This window comes from Pelodiscus sinensis, chromosome 11 (assembly GCF_052426305.1).
Source record: "Pelodiscus sinensis isolate ZL-2025 chromosome 11, ASM5242630v1, whole genome shotgun sequence".
NCBI lineage: Eukaryota > Metazoa > Chordata > Testudines > Trionychidae > Pelodiscus > Pelodiscus sinensis.
In genome coordinates this window covers 9,131,415-9,151,964 of record NC_143062.1, presented here as the reverse complement: position 1 = coordinate 9,151,964, position 20,550 = coordinate 9,131,415, and the positions used below count along the sequence as shown (strand labels likewise).

The window sequence follows — 20,550 nt, the reverse complement described above, 5'->3', positions numbered from 1 at the left end:
AGAAGCGTCGCCAGCAACTCAACAAGACGCCTGTCCAGCAGCAGGGCCGACAGCAGGTTTGATGGGTTGATCGAGGGACTTCGGACCACCCCGTTAACAGAGACTCCGGACATAACAAAAGGCGTATTCCATCATCGTCTCAGACCTTATCAGCATTGTTGGGCTGTCATATCCACCGACCGGTGGGTTTACGACATAATTACTTCAGGATATGTCATCCCCTTCACCTCTCTTCCCCCTCCCTCCCCTCCTGCTCCGTCCCTTTTCAGGGACCCCTCTCACGAGACGCTTCTACATCAAGAGGTGTCACGCCTTCTCATATTAGGGGCAGTGGAAAGGGTGCTGACACCCTTTCTGGGGAGAGGGTTCTACTCTCGCTATTTCCTCACCCAGAAGAAATCAGGGGGTTGGAGGCCTATCCTGGACCTACGTCGGCTCAACCGTCATCTGAGAAGGCAAAAATTCAAGATGGTCACGTTATCTTCGATCATCCCGGCTCTCAACAAAGGGGATTGGTTCGCGTCCCTCGATCTTCAGGACGCCTACTTCCATATAACGATACACCCGGTGCACAGAAGATTCCTTCGGTTCACAGTGGGGTCCGACCACTATCAATATCGCATGCTGCCTTTCGGACTATCAGCGGCCCCACGGGTTTTCTCCAAGACCCTGGCGGTAGTGGCGGCCTACCTGCGACGCCTCGATATTACAATCTTTCCATACCTGGGCGATTGCCTGCTAAAGGCTTCCACACTCGACGAGGCTACGAGGGCAGTGTCTATAACTACCACTTTGTTCACAGCCCTCGGGCTCATAATCAATGTCGAGAAGTCCTTCCTAACACCTACTCGCGACCTGGAGTTTATCGGCGCAAGACTCGACTCCCTAACCACGAGGGCATACTTGCCGGTAAAGAGGTTTCAACTCATACAGGACCGGGTACATTCAATATCAATTTCTCCGAAGTCCCGAATACTTACCTGTCTGCAACTACTGGGACACATGGCAGCCACCACATATGTGGTTCCGCATGCCAGACTCCATATGCGAAGTCTTCAACATTGGCTGTTCACTGTGTACACGCCCCAGGTGCGCAGTACGAACAGGGTGGTTTCTCTGCCCAGTCAGGTGCGGTCTTCCTTGGCACGGTGGGACAACCCCTACAACATGCTAACAGGGATCAGAGGGGTAGCCGTGTTAGTCTGAATCTGCAAAAGCGACGAGGAGTCCTGTGGCACCTTATAGACTAACTGAAGTGTAGGAGCATAAGCTTTCGTGGGCAAAGACCCACTTCTACATGCATCTGACGAAGTGGGTCTTTGCCCACGAAAGCTTATGCTCCTACACTTCAGTTAGTCTATAAGGTGCCACAGGACTCCTCGTCGCTTATGCTAACAGGGGTCCCCTTTCATGCCCAAAAAAACATCTCTACAAATCACTACAGATGCCTCTCTACTCGGCTGGGGCGCCCACCTTCGGGAGCTCCGTGCGCAGGGTCTCTGGACGCCCCAGGATTCGCTACAGCATATAAATTTTCTCTAACTAAGAGCTGTCTTCAAGGCTTGCAAGCACTTTCTGCCCATCATCCGAGGACATTTCATACAGATTATCACCGACAACATATGCATGGTGTATTATATCAACAAGCAGGGGGGGTCACGCTCCCGCTCCCTGTGTGCGGAGGCTGTGCGTCTGTGGAATTGGGCTATTCAACAAGGTATCACCATAACTGCAGCATACCTCCCTGGCAAGGACAATGTAATTGCCGATACTCTGAGCAGGCATTTCCTCTCACAGCACGAGTGGGAATTGCATCCCGAAGTGCTCCGCGACATCTTCTTGCAATGGGGTTTTCCCAAGGTGGACTTGTTCGCCACTCGACACAACAGGAAATGTCCTCAGTATTGCTCACGAGCAGGCATCGGCACGAACTCTCTCGGGGATGCCTTCCTTCTGGACTGGGATCACCACCAATTGCTATACGCCTTTCCTCCTCTTCCACTCATTCCAAGGGTTTTGGAGAAGATAGCACTGGGCGGCGCAACAGTGATTCTGATAGCACCTTTCTGGCCCAGGCAGATTTGGTTAACACAGCTGTCAAGAATGTCAGCGGCCTATCCACAACGACTACCGCAGCTGTCCAACTTGCTATCCCAGAAACACAGCAGGGTTCTTCACCCAGCCATCGACCACATGCACCTCACAGCATGGCTCCTAGTTGGCTCCAAGCTTCGGAACTCTTATGTTCCCAAGAAGTGAGACGCGTGTTGGTTAACAGTAGATGCAGTACAACGCGTAAATCCTATATCTATAAATGGCGCCGTTTCCATTCGTGGTGTTTGGCAAAGGATCTTGACCCTCACTTGTCGTCTATACAACAGACATTGGATTATGTGATGCATCTAAAGACGACGGGACTAACTATTTCTTCCCTGAGGGTGCATCTAGCGGCAATTTCAGCCTTCCGTCTTCCCGTTGACGGCTATTCAGTGTTCACCCACCCTATCACCAAGAGATTTCTGAAGGGGTTAGGCAACTTGTATCTGGCCCACAGGATCCCACCAGAGCCTTGGGACTTACCTCTGGTATTGGACGCTCTGACTCGCACACCCTTTGAGCCGCTTGCAACGTGTGGTCTACGGATGCTCACGATGAAAACTGTGTTTCTACTTGCCATCACGTCGGTACGTCGAGTAAGCGAATTATCAGCTCTTTCCACCGATCCGCCGTATACTCAATTCTTCAGTCATGCGGCAGTACTGCGTGTCCAACCAGCGTTTTTGCCAAAGGTCAACTCTGCTTTCCATATAAATGAGCCTATAATTCTACCGACTTTCTACCCAAAGCCTCACTCCTCATTGGAAGAAGCACTTCTACACACCCTAGATGTCAGGCGAGCACTGGCCTTTTACCTTGACAGAACTCGAGTCTTTAGAATATCTCAACGGCTTTTCCTTTCTACAGCCAAACGCTCCAAAGGCAAACTACTTTCTGCACAGCGTATTTCCCGTTTGGTCATTGCTTGCATCACACAATGTTACGCCTTGCGCAACAAGTCTCTTCCGAGCGGTCTTCGTGCTCATTCCACCTGGGGCATAGCTACATCCATTGCCTATCTTCATGGAGTACCATTGCAGGACATATGCCGTGCAGCAACCTGGTCGTCCACCCTCACATTCGCTAAACACTATGCCCTTGCGAACATACTTACCTCCGATTCGAGGGTAGCTCAGGCTGTCTTGTCTACAGCCCGAAAGTGATAGGTCTGAAGCACTCAGGTCACGCTCGACCACTGCTGTGTACTCACCTCGAGTGGAGCACCCTCGGGGACACTACTCGATGAAGAAAAGAGAGTTACTCACCTGGTGCAGTAACGTCTGTTCTTCGAGATGTGTGTCCCCGTGGGTGCTCCACGTCCCACCCTCCTCCCTGCTTCGGAGCCTCTATTTATGTCTTTCAGATGCTTCCGGTTGGGAGGAAACTGACAAGACCGGACCGCGCTCAGATGAAAGGTGCGAAGAAGCACTCGCGCATGCGCGGTCCAGCAGGGGGGCTACTGCTAGTGAAAATTCCTTCGGTTTGCGGCGCCGGGACGAGCCCAGCACCTCGAGTGGAGCACCCACGGGGGGACACATCTCGAAGAACAGACGTTACTGCACCAGGTGAGTAACTCTCTTTTTCAGTCATACTAATAGCTCCTTTTTGGCCCAGACAGATGTGGCTCCCAATCCTTCTTTAAACGTCTTTGCACCCTCCATACCATCTACCGGAATGACCCGACCTTCTGACACAGTGAGGGTTAACCATGGTGCACCCACAAATTGACCGACTACACCTTACGGCATGGCTCCTAGCTGGTTCCAACATGTAGAACTTCTCTGTTCCCAGGAAGTACATGTACTAATGCACAGTAGACGCGATTCTACATGAACGACTTACCTGCAAAAATGGCGTCGTTTCCACACCTGTTGTGCTACTAATGTCGTTGACTCATTCTCCATTCCTATCCATCGCATCCTCAAGTACATCCTACACCTTCAACAGTCGGGCTTGGCATTACCATCCATAAGAGTTCATCTTGCAGCGATTTCTGTCTTTAGACAACCAGTAGAGGGTTACTTGATTTTCACCCATCCCATGACCAAACGTTTTCTAAAAGGTCTATACAACCTGTACCCACCAAAGAGAAAACCCCCATTTGTGTGGGACTTGGAACTAGTTCTGGACACACACATCCCCCATTTGAGCCTTTAGCTACCTGTGACATGCCAACGCTCACCATGAAACTTGTCTTCTTGCTAGCGATTACATCCGCATGTTAGGTAGGTGAGCTGGCGACACTCTCAGCCACACCACCATACACCCTGTTCACCAGTCATGGGGTCATACTATGCCCACATCTGAGCTTCTTGCCGAAAGTCAACTCGGAGTTCCATATCAATGAACCCATAGTCCTGGCAAGATTTTATCCCAAGCCCCACTCCTCTAACCACAAAGTGCACCTTCGTACATTAGATGTTCATAGAGCTCTAGCCCTCATAGAGAACATGTCCCTGTCGGCAATCTCAACGATTGCTGTTCTACGGCAGAACATTCTAAGGGCCAACCGTAGTCAGTTCAACTCATTTCCAACCTGATCGTGAGCTGCATTTCTCGCTGCTACTCATTGCGCAACAAGTCCCCTCCAAGCACGATGAGAGCTCTTTTGACCAGGGCAATGGTGACATCTACAGCATTCCTCAAAGGGGTCCCATTGCAAGACATCCATCGCATGGCAACGTGGTCCTCGGATTTTACATTTGCTAAGCATTATGCCATCAATGCTCTCGTGCGTGACTCGGCAGTTGCTTCTACAGTACTTTCTATGGTGAACAGATTATAATGGTGTTTCCCACCTCCATAGCACAGGCTACTGCTCTGTAGTCACCTGTAGTGGAGCATCCACGGGAACACTCCTCGAAGAAAAAGAAGAAGTTACTCACCTTGTTCAGTAACGACAGTTCGAGGTGGATGTCCCCGTGGGTGCGCCACGACCCACCCTCCTCCCCACTTTGGTCTCTTCCTTTTGTGTTTTGCAGATATGAACCAATTAGGAGGAACTGGCGGAAGCTAGGCTGCGCGCACGCTCATAAATGGCGCGAAAGGCATGTGATGCCAACTGCGCATGCACGGTCTGACTGGACTATGGCTGACGAGTCTCTGACCTGCGGCACTGGAACAAGCCCCAACACCTGTAGTGGAGCACCTACGGGCCACCCACCTTGAAGAACCGTCGTTACTGCACAAGGTGAGTAACATCCTCTTCCCTTTTGCCGCGGCTTTTGCTGCACTGCGGAGAGTGCGGGGTGTGTCTGCCCTGTCACATTAGCATAAACAGAGGAAAACCTGTCATGCCTGCATCACTGGGCTTTAAAAGTTACACTGGCTGCAGAACAGCAATCTCAGCAGCAGACGGCCATGAGCAGTTTCTGTGCTGCTTAGGGCAAGACCATCCTGTCAGTCTTGCTCTAAGAAGACAAGAGACCTACAAAGGAGACTACTATTCTTGGACCGCAACAGGGCTGAGTCAGAACTTCATTCACCCCCCCATCCCTCCGAGAGAACCTTCTTGGGGAAGAGGGCAGGAGGAGCACTCCCTCGCAGGGATGTGCTAGAGAGCAGGACCCAGAGTGAAGCGCGAAACACTCCCAGTCCTCTGCTGAGCCTCAGCCTCTAGCAAAGAAAAAGACAAAGGAGGCTGATAAGAAAGCCACTAGGCTGGACTCCCAAAAGCGGGACAGGGGATCCAGCTTAAAGAAAAGCTGTGAAGCACAAATGCTTGAACAAATGCTTGGTACCACTACACTTCAAAGAGCCAACGGTACTGACGCAGGCAGCTGTATGGAACTACACAGCAATGCCTCTGCATACTCCCCTACTGAGGTTCATGACTGAGGCGGACCTCGCAGTAGGACTGGTACCATGCTCACCACTATTCGGTACCTATGGCATGCCATGGGCTAGAGGTTCCCTGTTCTCAACACCAGCATCACAAACACCTGCCAGATTTAGTGATGAGGAGGAGGAACAGTCAAAGGACCAGCATAGAGTCCCTCTATATGCAGAAACGTAACAACAGCAAATGCAGAAATGGTAGATGGCACAGTGGATGCCCCCACTGATGTCCCCACAGTGGGCCTATTGGGACCCTTGGGCATCTTACTGAACCCAACAGTTTCAACACAGTATGCAGGTCCCTGGGGCACAGTCAACTGACACCCAAAAACGAGCTGACTGGTACCAAACTGACCAAGACAGCGACTCATCTATGGAGGAGGCAACACAGGCTTCCTCTGTTCCCCCCAATACTTCCTATTCCACAACGGAGGAACACTGTTTCTTCTTTGAGTGGTTGCTCATGTCCATTCGAATAAGGTGTGCGCGCCACGTGCACCATCTCTCCGGAGTGTTTTCCCAAGTGGTATCCATAGCGCCGGCAGGTCGCCCTCTGGAGTGGCACTGCTATAGTGGAGCAGAAGTACCACTGCCGGCGCTCCCCCTCCTCAGTTCCTTCTTACCGCCCATGACGGTCGTTGGAGAGTGTCTATCTTCTGTAGTTAATGGTTCCTGTTTCTAGTTAAAATAGTTCAAGTAGTTAGATAGTTAGCAAGTTCTTTGTTCTCCTTCCCCCCCTTCAGGGGTAAGGAATGCCAGGGCCGCAAGGCTTTAAGGCTTGTGCGGTATGCACCAAGTTCATGCCTAAAGGGGACCCTCATGATAGTTGTTTAAAGTGCTTGGGTGAGGGCCACTTAGCAGACTCCTGTAAGATCTGCAGGTCCTTAAAACCGCGCACAAAGAGGGAGAGAGATTCGCGTTTGAAGCTCCTCCTCATGGAAGTGGCCCTTCAACTGGCACCGGCTGGTCACTCCACGGTGCGCAGTGCGCCGGCATCGACTCGAGATGCTCCATCCCGTTCGAGGACATCAGTGCTGAGGGCCAGGCACCGTTCCCACTCGTCATCACCGAAAAAACCAAAGACATCGTGGGGTAGGTCTCCTAGCCGGAAATCAAGGTCGGGCCTACACTGCTGGTACGGGTCGCCTGCAGAGGGCTCTCCAAGCGCTGCTGTGCGGTGGAAGTGAGCGGGCCGACCATCCAGTCCTGTTCAGCTGCCTTCTCATCGACCCTCGACGCTGGAGACGTTTGAGGCAGCACAGGACTTAATCAGCCTCACCACCTCCCCTCCATCGTCTGTTGAGGCAGAGAGGTTGAGATCTTCTATGTCGGGGGCCATGTTGGCACCGGTTTCTCCACTGCACCGTTTGGAATGGCCTGCACCCGGCATGTATGCGGCGAGACCGTCCTCTGTGGGACAGTACCGCTCGGGGTGACATCAATGACTGTCGTGCCTCTCGGTCCTGTTATGACTGGACAACACGGCGGTTGTTTTTTATATCAATAAACAAGGGGGAACCCGGTCGTTTCCCCTCTGCCATGAGGCTTTGCTGCTCTGGTACAGAGCATAAGGCACAGAGTTCTGTCGACAGAAGGCATTATTGCATCTACACTGTCCTTTGCATCTACACTGTCATGTCAACAAAGTGGCTTGCTTTGTCGACAGAACTGGATGTAGTCTAGACACTCTTTGTCGACTGAAGCTTTGTCGATTGTATCTGTCGACAAAACTTCTGTCGACAAAAGCCTGTAGTCTAGACGTACCCTTATACGGGCGCACTCCACAAGAGCAGTATCAACCACAACTGCTTTCCTCAGGGGTCTTCCCATAGACATCATTTGCAGAGCAGCAACATGGGCTTCGGCCACTACCTTTGCACATCATTATTCAATTCAGACCTTTCAGGATTCGGGCACTAGATTTGGATGTACAGTCCTGTCCAACATCCAGTCCTGCATCACAGAGCGCCCACTGCCAAGCAGGAACACTGCTGTATAGTCACCTAAATGGAGCACCCAAGGGGACTCTCAGAGAAGAAGGGAAGGTTACTCGCCTTGTGCAGCGATTGGCGTTCAAGATGTGTCCCCCTGGGTGCACCAAATCCACCCTCCTCCCTTCTGCTCCAGGGTATCACAGTCTGGCGTAGAGAAGGAACGGAGGGAACGGCTGCCAGCACATGTGTAACTGTCATTCTGAGCGATTGCGCAATAGCGTAGCATGCACCGGTGGCCAGAGGATTGCTAGCAAAGGTCTCTGGGCCATGTGCACAGCAGCGCTACATACTACGGGGACACATTTTGAAGAACTTGAGTTACTGCATGAGATGAGTAACTTTCCCTTACTTTTGAAAACTGAACTAGGAGTATAATTTTCAAAAGCACCAAAGGATCTACATCTCCCTTTTTTCAAAATAACTTAGGCATGCACTTTTGAAATGTTTACTCTGGGTGTATAAAAGTGTGTGCTGATCATAAGGTCTAGGTATTGTCACTTAAAAGTAGCGGGGCCAACAGCGACTGCAGGGACCCCCGGCTGCACACCCTCAGAAGTGGTGGGGTCTTGGTCAGAAGGCTGAGGGCAGTCAGCCCTTAGTGTTACCCAGACCACAGTGTGGCCCCCCCCACTCCTTAGACTCACACGGAATGGCAATTCAGTGCTCCAGCAGCAATTCAAAGAGGCCTAGGACTCTGACTGCCACAGCTGCAGTGGTCAGGAACTCCAGGCCCCTTTGAATCTCCAGGGCAATTGCCCTCCCCTTGTCCTGCCCTCTTGGTGAGCCTGCCTGAGAGAAGAGTATGATATTAATATACAGTAGTGATGGGCAGCCAGCGGCCCGCAGGCTGCATGTGGTCCATTGGGGCTCATTAGAGCCCACGGACCCTCTGGTTGCCCACATTCCCCTTGCACATGGGGCAGCGAAGCCCTGCACTTCCTACTTCTCCTTACTCCCTTCCCCGTCCCTCTCTTAATGAGCATGCAGACTGCCTGATTTGTATTCTGTCCCAGTTTCTTCCCTTCCTTCCCAGAGTCGGAACACCAGGAATCAGCTGTTTGTTTCATTTTGGCTCTGGGAAGGAGAGGGAGTGGACACAGAGCACAAATCAGGCAATTCACATACTCCAAAAGAGCTGGGAAGGAGGGTGAGGAACAGGTAAGTACAGGGCTCAGGTTCTCTGTTCTGCGAGGTTGGGGGGCGGGGGGAGAGGGAGAGCAGACAGGGAGACCATAGGGCTGCATGAGGAACCGCTCATCCAGCCATCATTCCTGGTTGCCTTTCCCTGATATACAGTTACTCAGGGCAATCTTTATAGCTGATCATTTTTTAAATTTTTACACAGTCAAAACTTGGGAATAGAAGGCCCAGCTTTTCTGTGACCTCATTCCTGCAATATTTTTTGACATTACATATTTAAAGAGAAGTTAATGACTTAGAGGGTGGACTTGGCACTTTAGGATATGTATCAGGTCACTGAACCATTGCGGGTTGAAAAAAATCTGTGCACTGGGTGAAGTGTTGAAGTGGGTGTTATGCTCCAAATGAATATTAACTTCCAAAAGAAACAATGTAGAGAAGCAAAATGGGTATTTGAACCACTAAAGGCAAAATCTCCTTGCTTACATGAGATATTATCAACTAAGACTGAGCTATAAAAGTTTTGAAGACGATCATTGCTGCGAAGAACTGCTCTAGCATACTGAGGAACTATAGAGGTGCAGGGGAAAAGAGTCTGTGGACAGAAACACTGTCTAAAACAAATCCAGTAATAGTAGCAACAGAAAGCTGGAACTAACCTAAATAACTGCATGAGTATAAGGGAACTTCTCAGCTGTGTAGCTGGTCATCTCAGAGGCCAAATATCTTGTCTCCTGGGTGGAGCAGGGGTAGGGGCCTGGACTTGATGACCTCATGAGGTCTCTTCCAGCTCTATGATTCTAAGAGCTCTGACCTCTTGTATCTGCCCAGAAATGGATACCGAGCAGGCTTTCTGTTTCTGTTGATGTCTCCCAAAGTCCTGTTACAAAATAAAGGAAGTCTTCCTGCTGTTCTTCCATTCTTGTTGACTTTCCATTCCCCTGATGATACCTATGTAAATAGGACTTCCATTGTTTTTATTCCATGATGCTTAATTTACATTGAAGTCAGATCACTTCTGTGTGGGAGAAAACCAGTTTTTCCCTGTGTTTGGTCACAGACTTTGAAGCAGAGTATCAGTAAGTATCCATAATGCCTCATATACCATTAATGTGTACATTTCACCATGATATGGGTCATCATTGTGTCACACACTTTCTTAAAATACCTTAATTGATCTACTGATTTTAAATGAAATAAGTGTATTTAATTTGCAATTCAGGCTCTCTGGCTGTATAGACCAGTAAAGCTTTGAAATTTATTCCCAGATTAAGTTGCTGTCTGCTAGTGGGGTATAGATGACATGCCATGTTTCCCAATGCTTGGTAGCACGATAGCTTTGTTAGTTTATATATAAATATATTTGCTTTTTCTCTTCCTGATGACCAAGCTCAGGAGTGGGCAAGAGGCTGCGAGTGGTCCGGATGCCTGCAGCTGCCTCACTGACACCCTTAAGGACAGTGCAGAGGCAGCTGCTTTAAATCTGGCTGCTTTATTATGGGAGCGAGAAGGAAGGCTTTGTGCTTTGTCCCAGTTTCCAACCAATAGCAGCTGAGATATGTTGCTGGCGGCCAGGGCAGCCAATGAAGCCTCCTTTCTCCCTTCCCCTCCTTCACCCTGCCAGAGCATAGTGAGCAGTTTGTGACTGCAGCCTTCAGGTTCCTGCAGGGCTGCAGTTTGGGGCTGCCTAAGTAAATGCCTCCCATCCAGAGCCTGCCTCTGGAACCTTCACCCTCTCCCCCCAAGACCACCACCCAAACTCTTTGTACCCCTTTCCCCAGGTCACAATTCTCTCCCACACCCTGCACCCTCTCCTACATACTTCCCCCTGGCCAGAATCCTCTCTGGCACCAATACCCCCTCCCTGACCCTGCATCCCATTCCCGTGCCCCAAGTCATCACCAAAACTCTCTGCACCCCCTTCACGCAAGTCACAATTCCCTCCCAGAACCTGCACCCCCTCATAGAGCCCCTCCCTCAGGCCAGAATCCTCTCCTGCATCCATACTCCCTCCTGGACTCTTCACTCCAAGCCTCTGTCCCAGATCACAACCCTCTCCTTCACCCAAACTCCCTTTCAGACTCCACACCCCCTCTTACACCCCAGTCTCCTAGCTGAAGCTCCCTTCTGCACCTAACCTCTATCACAGACTCCCTCGGCAGAAATGCTGCCCTTGACCACTTGCCAAAATCTTGGAGTGGGCCCCCTCCCTTTAAAAATTATTGCCCAGCCTTGACCAAGCTGGTCAAATAAATGTATACACTTTCTTTTGTCTAAAGCAGACTGGGATTATGCACTTCATGCCAAATGTATTTTGATAACATTCTAGTACATATTTATAGCTTTGTAGATGCTCCATATATACATCATGGAAAATATTTATGATCAGTGAGTTACTAGTTTTCCAGTGAGATATTGCCTGCTATGTTTCAAGTATCTATCATGACAACAGTGTAAGATATAGTGAGTATGTCAGGTCAAACAACAGTTACTGACACAGAGTAGTAACCCACTAACGGGCCTTTCTGGAGGAGTAACGGTAGTTCGGAATAGGAAGCCTAATCCGAACTACCTAGTCCGTGCCGCGTGTAGGTGCGGGCACGGAGTCCGAACTAGCGGACATTTAAAAATGGCGGCTCCCGGCAATATGCAAATGAAGCCCGGGAAATTCAAATCCCCGGCTTCATTTGCAACTTCCGTTGCCTACATTAACCACCCTAGTTCGGACTACGGTGGTAGTGTAGACATACCCTCTGTCACAGAGACATCTGGTGTCAGATTTACACAAGTGTTGAACTCTCACATCTACAACTAAAAGCAATTGGAGTTGTGCTTTAAAGTATGCTAAAATGCTGTGTGCTTTTGAAAATCAGGCCTTAGTTGTCTATCATTGTTGGACAAGCAAAATTAATGAACAGTTTTGACAGCTCTGTCCTTAATCATTTTGTGCCTCACTCATCTTTAAAATGAAGATTATTATACTATCTAATCCCACAGAGGTGTTGCAAAGACAAATTCATTATTGTGTGTGAAGCACTCAGTTACTGTTATGAGAGAACTGCAGAAAGGTCCATTAGTAAATTAATAACTTTGTGTTGCAGGATTTGAATAATACCTGTTAAATAAGTCTTGGGTCCATACATTGAAAATGGAGGTTAAAAGAAGTGAATAAGTACCCATTCACTGAAGGAGGCAGGAGTTCTATGTGATCATAATTCAATATTGTGCTGTAATGCATAGTTACAAGGGGGCAGAATTAAGACTGCATGGGTACCTATAATATTGGCATTTCCTAACTTTTGAAGGCTTGATATTGTTATCTTTATGTTCTTTTAATGTACTTTTAGGATGAAATATAATATGTATAATACGTTGAATTCCTGTCTGTGTTTTTTCTCAGGGAAGTGGCCAGTCTCTTTTAATCCTTAGTTGTTGCTGCTTTAATGCTTATTTGCAAATTACTAATTCTAAATCAGTAAAAGGCATCCAGGTTAATAGCTCTAGGTTTATTGTAAAATACTAAGGGTACATCTAGACTACATGCCTCTGTCGCTAGAGGCATGTAGATTAGGCTACCCGACATAGTAAAATGAAGCGGCGATTTAAATAAACACCGCTTCATCTAAATTTACTTGGCTGCCGCGCTGAGCCGACAAACAGCTGATTAGCTGTTGGGATGAGGTATACCTGGGTGGTCGACAAATACCTTTGATGTCACCACCCGCGCGTCCAGACTATCGTGCTGAGCCGACAAACAGCTGATCAGCTGTTTGTCGGCTCAGCGCAGCAGCCATGTAAATTTAAATGAAGTGGCGATTATTTAAATTGCCGCTTCATTTTACTATGTCGGGTAGCCCAATCTACATGCCTCTGACAACAGAGGCATGTAGTCTAGACATACCCTTAATGTAACAATGGATTTTTAAAACAAATGTCTAACAAAAATATGCAAACTGATTCAAAACCCATAATTATAATAATCACTTATTAATGTCCTGTTTTTGATAAACATCTGTAAACTGAGTGGAAAAGGTCTTGGAAGGATACTTGACAATATCTAAAGACAGACACAATATGTCATAATTTAGTATCTGGATCCCCTTTAATCTTTAGTGAGAACTATTTTTTTTGTGCCCAGTTTTATTTTAGCTTAGTTTCTTTCAGTGCCCAGCCTGTAAGTGTATTTCAGTAGAAACATTTTGGCATTCAAGGCTGGGGAAGCTAAAGGGAGCCTCAAGACAACTTGCATTGAAAGTTAAACAATAGTCACTCATGCTTGTTCAAGTGTGACATATATGAAAACCTATCTATTTAGAGTCTGACCTTGTCTATTGAAGAAATGCAATTTACAGGTTAAAAAAATGTTCGCAATGTTAGAAAGTGGATGAATAAAGGTATACATTAAATTGTATAGCAGGACTTTTGACCAATTTAAAATTTAGACTCAGATATAACATGACATTTTATTGAAAGTGTCGGTGTAGTGTGGACAAGAATGCAAGTTTATAGGAATCTGAGCCATGATGCTTAAATGATTTAACTGTAATTCTGTTATGCACTCTCTTGAAATTCAATCACATACTTGAAGTTTAGAGTTAATCTAACAATGTTCTTTCTTGTCAGTGATGAAAGAAGCTTGCAAATCATTTTCAAAAAGAATCTTTAAGAAGTTTTCTTTAGATTATTTATCTTTTATCTCATGTAAAACTATATTGTCTTTTCTTCTGCCTTCAAAAGATTTCTTGAATGTATTCTGGGTTATTTTTCATTTCCTCTTTTGTAGTTCAGTGACATTTTTTGAAGACCCCAAAGAAGATGTAGCTTATTTTCAGCCTTCCTGATTCCCAGTTCTCAAGTTGTTGCCAAGAGGCAAACCTTTCGATTCTCCATTTGTGTACATTATCAGCAGCCACTGACATGATCTTTGACTTCCTGTTCAAGATCCCACTTCCACATAAAAGGCAACAGTTAGTCTAAGGCCTTGTTTACACTATGAGATAAGGTTAAATTTGTTAAGATTTATTTTTTTACACCCGATTTTGTAAAGTCAAAGTTTCATGTGCCTTCTGTGTGGAAGAGTTCAACATAGTGCATCCTGAGCAGGGTAATTACTATCGACTTTCACAGTGATGCACTATGGGTAGCTATCCCAGAGATCCTGCCATCCCTTTGCATTCTGGGTTAGGCTCCCGATGCCCAGTGGGACCAAAACAGTGCAATGGGTCATTCTGGGTACATGTCATCAGCATACTAGTGCGAGGAAGACTATCAGGAGGCCATAAATAGACACTTGTATGAAGCATTTGAGTTGAATAATTGGCAGATGCTGACGTCATTTGATAGTCTTAACACAGTGGAATGCCAGTTCTGGTGCCGCGAGACAAGCACAATGAGTTGGAACTGCATAATTATGCAGCTATGGGATGATCAGCAGTGGCTGCAATACTTTGCATGTGTAAGGCCACATTCATGGAATATTGTGAATTGCTTTTCCCTGCCCTGAAGTGCAGCAATATAAGAATGAGACTCACTCTGATAGTTGAGAAGTGAGTGTCAATAGCCCTGTGGAAGCTTGCAATGCCAGTCAGCTGGGAAACAATTAGGAGTGGGGAAAATTGACAGTGGGAGCTGCTGTGATCCAAGTAGCCAAGGCAATCAATATACTTCTGCTACGAAGGGTAGTGACTCTAGGAAACATGCAGGGCATAGTGGAGGGCTTTGCTGCACTGGGGTTCCCTAACTGTGGCGGGGTGATAGATGGAAGCCACATCCCTATCTTGGCACCTGACTGCCTTGCCAAAGAGTACATAAACCTCATGGGGTGGTACTTGATGGTGCTGCAGGTGCTGGTGGATCACAAGGACCAAATTCACCAGCATCTAAGTTGGATGGTTGGGAAAAGGACATGACACACACATCTTTAGGAACTCTGGTCTTTTCAGAAAGCTGCAAGATGGAACTTTCTTCCCAGACCAAAAAATTACAGTCTGAGGCATTGAAATTCCAATATTGATCCTTGTCACAGCTTGCCCCTTGCTCCTGTGGCTCATGAAGCTGTACATGGACAGCCTGAACCACAGTAGGGAGCAGTTCAACTACAGGTTGAGAAGGTGCAGAATGGTGATAGCATGTGTTTTTGGACATTTAAAGGGAAGGTGTTGCAGTTTATTGATTAGGTTAGACCTCATTGAAAGCAACATTCTCATTGTTGTAGCAGCCTGCTGTGCGCTCCATAATATCTGTTAAAGTAATGGGGGATATTTTATGCCGGGGGTGCGGAAATCAAGGCACAGCAACTAGCCACTAATTATGAGCAGCTAGACACTAAGACAATAAGGAGAGCACATTGAGGGGGACTGTAAATCAGAGAGACGTTGAAAAACAGCTTTGTGACTGGCCAGACAATGATATGAGAGTGATGCATGTTGCTCTTAACGAGGCATCCTCTGCAATAAGTGTGCTTGCCTGTAAACCCCCTCTCTCATGCAACACAATCAATAAAGATACCGTTGTTGAGCAATCATGCCTTTTTATTTAGGGAACACAAGGATGCATGGACAGAAAAGGAGGTCAGAGTGGGAGCTCCGGGAGAGGGGAGAGAAAATGGTGTATTATAATCCCCCTGTTCAGCTATTATACACATGTGAAAATAACAGATTTTTCTTATGGGACACAGCTCTGGGGGTTGTGTGTGAGGCTGCCCTTGATTCCTTTTCTCCCACCCTCACATTCTAGGGTACTTGGGAGAGAAAGCGATGGAACTTGGTGAGGAGGGAATGTGGGTCATCATGGGCCAGAAGGGGTCCCTGTGCATCTGGCTTTCCTATGAGTCTACTATGCGCATCCTCAGCTCCGCCATGACTCTCAAGACATGATCTTGTTGTCTTCACTTTGCATTCCTTGCTTGCATTTCTGTCCTTATGCTTCGCTCACATCTCCTGCAGCATTGTTTTCCTCTACTCACTTAATAGTACCCTGTCCAAGCGTGCACATTGTATTTGCTCGTTGAACATATCATCCCGTCTATGTTTTTGCCTTTGGATGTGTATTAGCCAAACAGCTGGAGGAGTTGGACCTGGGGGAGTATACAGCAGGGTTATTGTTGCATCCTTTGTAATGAAAAGTGAAGGGCAGACTTTACAGGTGATACATTGTGGAGCGTGGAACCTGATCTCTTAGCATAAAGGAAGGTCTGTCCAAGACAATAGGCATGTGCTATATACAAGGCCACAGTTATTCTTGTAAGTGTCCACTATGCAGGAGGTATACCACAGAGATCTTAAGGGAGTAGCTGGACTCGGTTTGGTGGCAGGCATGGTAAGGGGGACATGCTGGGACTCACTCTTTTGCTTCTGCTTTGAAATTATGTGTGACAGTTCTTGGAAATAGCAGATCTCACAGTTAGGCAAGTGTTGTTGTTTGCAAAGGGGAGCCGGACTGAGCCATTACGGTGCCCCGGGCAGATAGTTTAATTGCGCCCCGGGTTGAGGGAGGGTGCATGAGCGGCCCCTCCCGGGATGTGGGGTAGGGCGCGCGGAGCTGGTGGCGGCAGGATGCACGTGCCCGGCCTGGCTCAGCCCAGCTACCGCTGCTGGCGTGCAGCCTGGGGCCGCCCAAGGCAGGCCGAGCCTGGCCGTGCAGGGCCCCGTGGCCACGGGGGGAAGGGCGCTGTTGGCCGGCACTGCAGGGGTTAATGCGGTCCCCGCCCCAGGCGGTTGCTGCAGGGTGGCCGCTGGGAGCAGCTGCAGCCTGAGATCCGGGAGCCAGGTGCCCCCCAGAGGTTGGCACCCCGGGCAGCTGTCTGGGTAGCCCATGCCTTAATCCGGCCCTGGCCACAGAAGTCTGGCAGCAGTGTAGGTTAGGGGCTTCTGCAGTGACCATGTGTTCAGCACCTCCCATTTGCCAGGAGAGTGCAACATTCCATTCCCACAGGAGCCTGTGGGTGAGAGGGAAAAGGGTCCAGGCATAGCAGAAGGTTAGAGGCTCACTTAGATACCAAGGAGCCTGCAGGCGGGAGGGATCTGGGTGTAACAGCAGGGCACGGGCTCATGTGATGACCTTGTGTTTAGTGCCACCCCATTTGCCAGTTTTGTGCAGGAACAGAGCCAAAGTTGTTCTTCAAGTGCTCGCTGATGTTAATTCCATCCATGGAGTTGTGTGTGCTCTCCATATACTTACTATGCATTACATTATAACTCAGCAGGCGTGAGACAACTGGGTTTAACACAGGTCTCTACAATCCTTGCATCCATAAACTCCTACCTGCCTCCATTGGGACTGCTTGGAGTCATCTAATATGGAATAGACATGAGCAAGCACTCGAAGAAGAAAAGACACCAACTGTTTTTAGCTGGTGTTCTTCAAGATGTTTTGCTCATGTCCATTCCATATACTGCTCTCCATTCCTGTGGTGGGAGTTTCTAGCATGTAGGAACTTAGGGTGAGGGGAGCAGGTAGCACCCTTTATACTATTCCATGTGGGTGCCACTTCAGATGGCACTAGAGCTGGGTCCCCTATGGATTCTGCTGAGAAGGAAACTTCCAGCACCAGTGCATGTGGCAAGCAAACACACCTAATATGGAATGGACATAAGCAACACATTTTGAAGAACATCAGTTACAAAACAGGTAACTGCCTTTTAGAGCTGTAGATGTGTACAAAAAGTTATAAGAACCATGTTTTATAAATATATGGTTTTTTAGATGGTGTTATGTTGCACAACCCACTCATGATTATACCACTATTCTTGTGTTTATTGCACTCCCTGTGATTTAAGGCCAAATGTCTACATCCAAAATTCTTAAATGCCATCAATTAAGAGGTGTGATAACTTCTTGGATTGTTGGACTGAAACATCTGTCTCTGAAATTTGTGACGTGAAAACTTGGTCATTTCACACCTTCATCTGTAATTAATAATGGTACCAGCCTTTGCTGACATTTGTTGATCACTATGTTCACCATCCACAGCTGTAAGGTACCTCAACTCCTGTTAGCACATTGGTGGCAAAATCTGAAGTTTATAGTTTCTGTTCCTGAATAGGATGGGTAAAAGACATGATAGAAAAAAGGAAAATACCCTGTTTAATATCCCAAATCAGTAATAGAATATGAATGGATTTAAACTGTTGGAAACCAAAATGTAGACACCATGTAGATTCAAGCAGGAGGGTTTATTACGCATAGTGCTGGCAAAGTACCACCTTGCCACTTGGGCTCAGCAAGCATTGCTAAGCAATTGATTACAATAGATTATATAGGGAGCCAATGGGCGGAGAGAAGCGACGGGATGGGAGTTCCTGAGCCCTTGGATAGGTTCTGACAGCAAAACATAATGAGCCCAATAAGCCAAGAGTCTAAGAGTCTAAGAGATTACATAGTAGCTCCGCCTATAGCTCAGGTTAACATACTTGCTAAAACACAAGTATTACTCCTCCCCCACAATGCATATGCTACATTTCAGTTGGAAGCCATAGGAGTGGTGACAGTGCTTTCCTGACAGGTGCAGGGTACAGTTCATAGATGTTTGGGGTATAAAGCAAAAAGACAATATCAGGAATACAGCAAAGCAATTGTTATAACATCATTCTGGTGTATTTGTGAGCCTGCATTGTTCGGGAGGAAGGGTGTCGTCTCATAGTGATGTGCTAGGCCTTTCCCTGAATCTGTGGTTGGCCTTGGGAAGGCAGCTGTTGTCTCTTTCCCAGACTATGAGGCCCCTCTCAGGCTCTTGGCCTTGTATGTGTGTGTGAAACTCATGGTGTTCAGTTATGGCTTCCCATAATTATGACCTTGTGTTATGCTTCTTTCATTTGGGATAAACAGGCGGGGTTGTTTTCTGTATTTTTCCTAGGGTCCGTTACCTGCTGCTGGCTAAGCCTCATGCCTCTGCTCAGGCTGGGCAGCGTGGGCCTATGTGGAAAAGCTTAACCAGAGACCATGGTTCAGAATCTTACCCACATATTAATGGGGTGTTTGCTATTTTATCCCTACATAAATCATTTATTTAAATTGGGGTTTGAGGTAAGTTAGGAATGCTGCCTGGGGCCATTGTGTGTGCTAGTTTTCTAGTTCCTGTGTATATAGAGAAATTCAACTGAATTGATTTTGTAGCCATTTTCTTACATTGGTTTTAGTTTGTAGTGAGGCATACTTATAAAACCCTTAGATAAATGGATTAAAATTAAATGTTGCAAAGATGATGAAAAAACTAAATGAAAGTTTGTTTGATAACTTTGTTTTACATATAAAACCTTAGGCTTTTTATTTAGCAAGATCATCAATATTATTTATTAAAAGCTAGCATGAGCAATCAAGGGGAAAATGATGGGAATTGCATAGGGGTGGGAGTGGGAAGGAAACAAATAATGTAACTGTGGTATTAAGTAGGTGCATGCATGGCCTTTCCCCCTGCAAAAATTCATAGGGTTGCCAGAGTGAAAACTATATCAATGGGTGCACTCCTGTTCTCTGAAGTGCTTGAAATGTGCCTTCTGTAGCATAGTTTCTCCTGGAGCTTCTTTAGAGTCAGCATATTTCCTGTTTCATTCCTCTATTCAGATTTGTGAATACATTCCACAATCTAGCATTGAGGTTTCAGAACCACTTATGCCCATCACAGATTTCTGTTCTTGTTTTCTTAATTTTTGCAATAATAGAAAATTGATATGAACTAATTTTATAGCTCTTGCCAGCTGTTGTACAATACCTAGCATTTGTATTTTTTCCACTTAAAGGATAAGTCAAAGACCTGATTGTTCAGATTATGTAAAAAGAAGGTTATTACAGTATATTACATTACCTGCTTCTCCTATGGGTGTGGAAAACCCTGAATACAGTTGCATGTGTGATTCTTCTGCTTAGTTGGTGGACTGGAAGCTCACACAAAGACTTTTCAACTCACTGGATTAAAGGGTCTTGGGGCTGATGGAGATGCAGAACTAGAGGAGCTATAGAGCAATGGATTTGTTGGCCAGAGTGCTGAACAGAGGGGAGAGAATCAGCAAAGTCCAGAGGAGAGCCTCATTCCTGTGGAATTTCCCAGGGAACACCTGTTACTTTGGCTGTGGGATGGATATAGGATGGGGCATAAGGAATATTTGCATGTCCTAATCAGGAATAATATTAAACTTTACTAGAATGATAATTGCGTAGTTCCCTCGTATAATTAGGAAACACTCCCTCTTCTTGTAGGTTTCTGTGGTAGATGGTGGAGCTGCTTCCTGAAGATGTGCAGTGGTTTTTAGACCAGAAGTCTATTGCTGGAATATTGTATTTAAAAATGCTTAGAAATGTTAATAGACTAAATCTATAAAAATTAGAAATGCAAAAGATCTTTTTACTTTACTTGGCTGTAATATTAATAATTCCTTTGTGTCGCAAAAGTAAATTTGATGTTAAAAATTAGTGTGAACCTTTCAAAGCTCAATTTAGAGCGATTGGCAATGCAGTCTGATAGACCAGTTTTTCAGGAGCATATTGT

The 20,550-nt window shown here is 46.9% G+C and overlaps 1 protein-coding gene across 8 annotated transcripts in view; it reads left to right on the top strand.

Annotated features, from left to right (window-relative positions):
• Positions 1-20,550, top strand: part of DOCK3 (dedicator of cytokinesis 3) — a 541,072-nt gene that overhangs the window by 168,112 nt on the left and 352,410 nt on the right. The window lies entirely within an intron of this gene.